Here is a 6,000-nt window from a genome sequence, read left to right on the forward strand (position 1 = left end):
CAGTTTTGCCAGGCTACTTTTATACAGTGATTTGCAGACTGATAACGAGGATAGGGTTTCTCTCCATGATAATAAAACTGGTTCCTTAAGTACATTTCATTTTCAAGTCCACAGAAATTTTTTTGTAACTAACATAAACCAACAATAAACCCTCTTCCCGCAGCATGCATAAATTCTGAACTTCTCATGAATGTAACTACTTACACAGTAATGTGGGTATCTCACAAGTCTGAGAGTTTCATGACAAGTGTTGCTGGCTGAATGCTGCAGTGGGGCTGAGGCCCAGCAGCACGTCTAGTTGCACAGACCAAGCTTTCATGCGTTTAGAAGGCTGCAGCACTTGGGAGGGACAGAGTAAGAGAGGCTATGCTAAACTCAAAAACTAGGCTGTAAACAAAGTTTCGTCTGATTCCCCCATTTATATAGTGAGCTCAAATAAAATATGACATTCAGGATGTTTTACCTGACATCGTATATTAACACAAAATCATTTCTAAGAAACTAAGAAATATTTGTAATACAGCCTATATTTTTGTGCAAGGCTTTTGGGTAATAATCTTAGTCTTTTTCAGTTAATTGTCCACCTTGTAATAGATACCTTGCTAGCGGGACATGTCTAGAGTGAGAGCAGGACATTTGATTCCCAAGGGTTTTGACCACAAGGAAGAATCAAACCACACAACTTTATGATGCAGGAGGCAAGTGCCAACCTCCATATTATTTTAAAGAGGTCCTTCCAAACCATGAGCTGGTACCAAAAATGCTGGACAGCTATTCTTCAAATAACTTGTTAAGACCCAACAGAGCTGTTCAGGATGGATTCTGCTAATGTGCTCTACCAAATCATCTCCCAGCCACAGGAGAATATTATCTCTTTCCAGAAGAATGAGCATTGAGATATTCCTTTTAGAAAGGAAAAAATAGAGAAGTCTTGCCATTTGATCTAAGTTGTACTCCCTGACACAATAGAAACTCACAAACTGTAGTGGGAAGTTAAGTAATTTAAAATACACCTTATGAAGTTCACCTACTAATGTATTTATAAAAAATTTAGAGTCAAAAAGTGTTTTGAACACCTCAGCATGATTTCAACAGTTATTTGGGAAGGTTTTATTCTGAAATCAAGTGCAATGATCTTTTTCCAGAGATCCAAACAGCACTTCATCATTCAAAATACTTTCCTGACAATTGTCAGTTAACACAAATGAGATTGAAGTCACATCCAGCCTTGCTAAATTCTACAAGCTGAAAGGCAAACTTGGAGATGTAGAGTTGTGAGTAGCTGCTTCAGTAGGAGTTAATGTGTAGCTGGAAATGAGCAGAGAGAATCCTCCTTACAGTTTTCCTGTGTTCAAAAGGAGCTTTGGACTTACCTTACCACTATTGACAATACTGCAGCTGCATACCCCTTCAGAGTATCCTTTTCATTTTGTGGTGTGTCAGATGTCCCCATGCCCTCTTCTCTGGTGACACAATGGAAGACCTTGTGTAGCCATGGTAGAAGCAAAGTGTTTCTAACTATAGGCTCTTTTCAGCAATGAGCTCCTTCGAGGAAACAGTTAATCAAGCTAAGCACAGCGCTATCGGTGAAAATAGAAAGATTCAACAAAGTCAAACGAGTAACTCCTATATTACATACTAATGCTCATGAGCCTTGTGTTCTTACAAACTGGAAAGGAGAAAAACTGCAAAGCGGTAGCCCCCCAGATAAAATACAGAAGAACAAGGGCTGTCCTTTTGTGTGATGGGATGCACAAAGCACACTGCACCCTTTGGCAAACCTTGATACTCTGACCTGCTATTGTATCTGAAATAGTCTTAACATAGATAATTCCAGCTAATGTACTGTCAGTTAACATCTTTTCCTTACTGATTCAGGCACTGAGAAACAAAGATGACATAAACAATTAAACGAACAGCAAAGGAAGTCACCTTTCATTCCCTTTCCCCAGGTTCAACTCCAGTCCAGCACCCTTCCTCCCCGTTCCTAGTCTCTGCTCACCTTCCCAATCTCATTGGCGAGGTGTCAGGCAATGCAGGAGGTCAATGTCAGTTTGTAATGGTTTCTTCTGCCCCAAACACCTCCATGCAGGATCAAAAGAGAAATCAGGACAAGGTAAGGGGCACCCTGAATTCCAGCACAAGGTGTAGGAGAGCATCTTGTGCATCAGGAGGCTTGCAAATGTACTATTAAAAATGCTTACTTGCTCACTCTCTCTATACCCCAGAAATCATTGAAGACTACATGACATACAAGCTTTCACATCTTCATGCCTCTCAGCATAAACCACAGTCAGAGCAGAAATGCTGATTCATCTTACAGAGATGCTTCTTCTTGAATGCAGTAAACTCTTGGAGGCCAGTAAGCACAACAGAGGGTGTTCAGACTGCTAAGCAGAGCTGCCATGGCTTGTATGTATCAGGATGGGTTGAAACTCATTCTGTGTAAATTGCTGAATCCAGTGTGTACCTGAATCATGGGGATTAGAGGAGGAAAAAGGCTGTTAAGTCTTTTGATTAGGGGTTCTCAACCCAAGGCTGCAGGCAGATCCACTGCAAGAGACAGGAGCATTCCCTACTGCACTTTGTTTTCATGTCCAGGTTTTGGTAGCAGTGGGTGGGTTTTGGTTTACAAGGTTGTCTTTTATGAGAAGGCACCGGAAGCTATCCCTGTATTGGATAGGGCCTGTTGCAGCTGGCTCCAGCACAGACCCGCCTCTGCCCAAAGCTGAGGCCATGAGTTACACTGATGGCACCTTGTTGATAACGTATTCAAGAAAGGGTAAAAAAGCTACACAGCAACTCTGAGAGACAGGACCAACAAAAAAGAGACAACTCCACAGACACCAAGGTCAGTGAAAAAAAGCAGGAGGAAGTGCTTCAGGCACTGGAGCGGAGATTCCTCTACTACCCATAGTGAAGATCATGGTGAGGCAGGCTGCTGCCCTGCAGCCTATGAAGGACCCCACAGTGAAGCAGGTGGATGTGCCCTGAAAGAAGCTTGTAGCCTGTGAATAGCCCATGCTTGAGCAAGCTGTTTGCAGGAGCTGTAACCTGTGGAGAGGACCCCACACAGGATCAGGATTTCTGGCAAGACATGTAGTCCATGGGAGACCTACAGAGCAATTCTTGAAGAACTGCAGCTCATGGGAAAGACACACAGTGCAGAAATTCATAAATGGCTGTATGTTGTGGTGGGACCTCATGTTGGAACAGGGGGAGGGAGTGAAAAGGAGGAAGTGGGAGAGATGAAGTGTCATGAATTGACCACTACACCCCATTCCCCATCCTCCTGTACCACTCAGCAAGGAGCGGGTAGAGGAGTTGGGAGTGAAGCTAAGCCTGGGGAGAAGGTGGGTTTAATTTTGTTTCTGTTTCTTGTTCTCTCTAGTTAGCAATAAATTAAATTAATCTTCCCCAAGATGAGTCTGTTTTGCCCATGACAATAATTGGTGAGAAATCTCCCTGTCCTTATCTTGATCAGCTAGCTTTCTCTTCTTATTTTTTCCCCTTGTCTTGCTGAGCAGGGTAAGTGAGAGAGCAGCTCAGTGAGCACCTGACAGCCAGCTAAAGTCAACCCACTATACTTACACATTTGTTGCTGTACAGCATATTCCTGCGGGAAGACAAAGGGACTGAAAATTGCTAAATTGTTTTGCAAGCAGATACCAGGCTTCAGTCACCTGCTATCTCATCCCTAACCTTGTGCCTGAAATAGAAGAGACATTCAGGCCTGGAATATGTGGAGTCAGGTGGAATATGTTGAGCAAGGTGAAATTTAACAGCACACAGAACAAGGTCATGTGCCAAGACCTGATACCAAGAATAAGAGAAGCTTATCCTCCAGCAATAATGGAAGATGTGAGAGACCTGCACCAGGCAGAGCCAGGGTCACAGTAAGCCCACACTGTTAGAGGAGCCATGAAATAAAAGCAGTGATCCCAAGAAGCATAAGTTTTTTCTGCTGGGAGAGAGACTTATTGCTGTCATTGCACAAGAACCAGCTCAGTCTCATCAGGAATGTGGAACACAGCTCTCATTGCCTGTACTCAAGGGAAATTGAATTCAGTTGCAATACACAAAAAGAGGGTTGCTGGGATGACTGGGCGAACAGGCAGACCAGCTTGCAGTACAAAGCTGAAAGACCTCAGCAAAGTGGAGTTTAAAACCAGGCCACGAGGTCTTTTCTGTATGTATATGTGGGAAATAAACAGGAGGAAATCATGGAAGAAGGAAGATAGCGGGAAAGAGAAAGATATTTAAAATAATGCTGACAGGAGAGTAAATGGATACAAACTATCCAGGAATGGAAATTTTAATAAGTTTTCTGTTTCAGAAATGATGAAGCAGCTTTTCAGTAGGAGTAAAAGGTGAAAGAAACATACATGGTTTTAAGATGATTCTTGATAAAATTACTAATAGTCTTACCCATCCTAAACAAGGCTACAGAATTGTCTGGTTCACTGACTCCCAGGAGGCTCTCCAGTCCTATGAATTGAGCTGGTTTAATTAAATATACCATATATCAAGACTAAATTATTTGTGATGTGTTACTGTATTCCACACTATTAGTGTCTCCATATCTCAATTTTAGTAAAAAAAGGCCCCCCAAAAGGGGTGGATTAAAAGGATATACAGGTGTATATGAGAAAAGGTGGATAATCAGACATGTGAGACAGATTAAAAAGAATGGGTATGCAAAACTAAGGTTGAAGAGAGAAAAAGAACGTACAAAGACTTAATAGAGGACTATAAAGAGAGCAAGGATCAATTATTTTCATTAGTCAATGAGGCTGATCAGGAAATACTAATAACTAAATTAAAATGCAGTAGGGAAAAATTATAACCAGAGGAGCACTTACATAATGGAACAACCTGCCAGTGAAGGTTACCGCATTTCCATCACTGAAGATGTTCAAGGCTATTTTAAGAATAATGAAATCCATCCACCAATGGTTCAGGCTGATGGACTGAAATGACCCAAGAGGCATCTCTTTTCCCACAAAGGATTCTATTCTTCTGCAAGGACACCAATGCTTAGTAGGAGCTGCAATTCAATGAAATGTTTCAGCTCATTTCTAAAAAGAAATCGTGTTATAATAAATATTAAGTGGAAAGATAGCTAACTGCTTTTCTCAATTAGTAGAAAAGTAATGGTGTTTTAGTTATTTACATTCTGTAACATTTCTATTTATTTTCAGCCAAATCTATTCATGCTGCAGTTCCTCCAAGAAACAATCATTTTCAAAAGCAAATCCAGACTTCTCTCATGTCTAGCATTAGAACAACTCATTATACATGTCTATCACATATACATATGCAAGGTTAAGAGTAAAAAATCCCACTGGTTTCATGTAAGACTACATTCATATATTCCATTCCTTGTTTCTGTTTAACTGACAAGGCCTGTTAAAATAGGCCTTGCACATGTTTTCTACATATTGGGATTGGTGCAGCATACACTACTTCCAAATACATAGGTGGTATTTCATTGCTAGAGACACAAAGTCCAATTAAGATGATACTGTTTGTGTTATTCCTTGTTACACCTCTGTAACACTTGTGGCTCATCAATATGTCAGCAACGCGTCTATGTGAACCACGCATATGGAATTCATGTCATTATTAGGAAAGGTTTTAGAAAGAGGATGTATCCACTGAAAATATCAATCAAATCAAACTTAATGTGGAACATTTAAGAAATCACTGGAAGAATTAGGTTGTTTTTTTCCTGCCAATTTAACCAAAATTGCATTAGTACTGCTAATAAATAAGTAAATAAATAAATAAATAAAACCATATACTTTGTTTAATTTCTGTGGACAGAAAGTGTTGTAGAACTGACATCAAAGTAGCACAGAGAAACCTTTTCAAGATGGTGCTATGCTGTCCTAGACAGGAGATCAAATCTTTTATTCACAGCCCTGTGTTGGGAAATTTGAAGAGAATCTACTTCTAGAGGCCAAAATGCTGATTAATAAGAACCTTTCTGCTGAAAGG

The sequence above is a fragment of the Pezoporus wallicus genome, unplaced genomic scaffold (assembly GCF_028554395.1).
Source record: "Pezoporus wallicus isolate ANWC-B61680 ecotype Strahan unplaced genomic scaffold, APGP_CSIRO_Pwel_v1 scaffold_2584, whole genome shotgun sequence".
NCBI lineage: Eukaryota > Metazoa > Chordata > Aves > Psittaciformes > Psittacidae > Pezoporus > Pezoporus wallicus.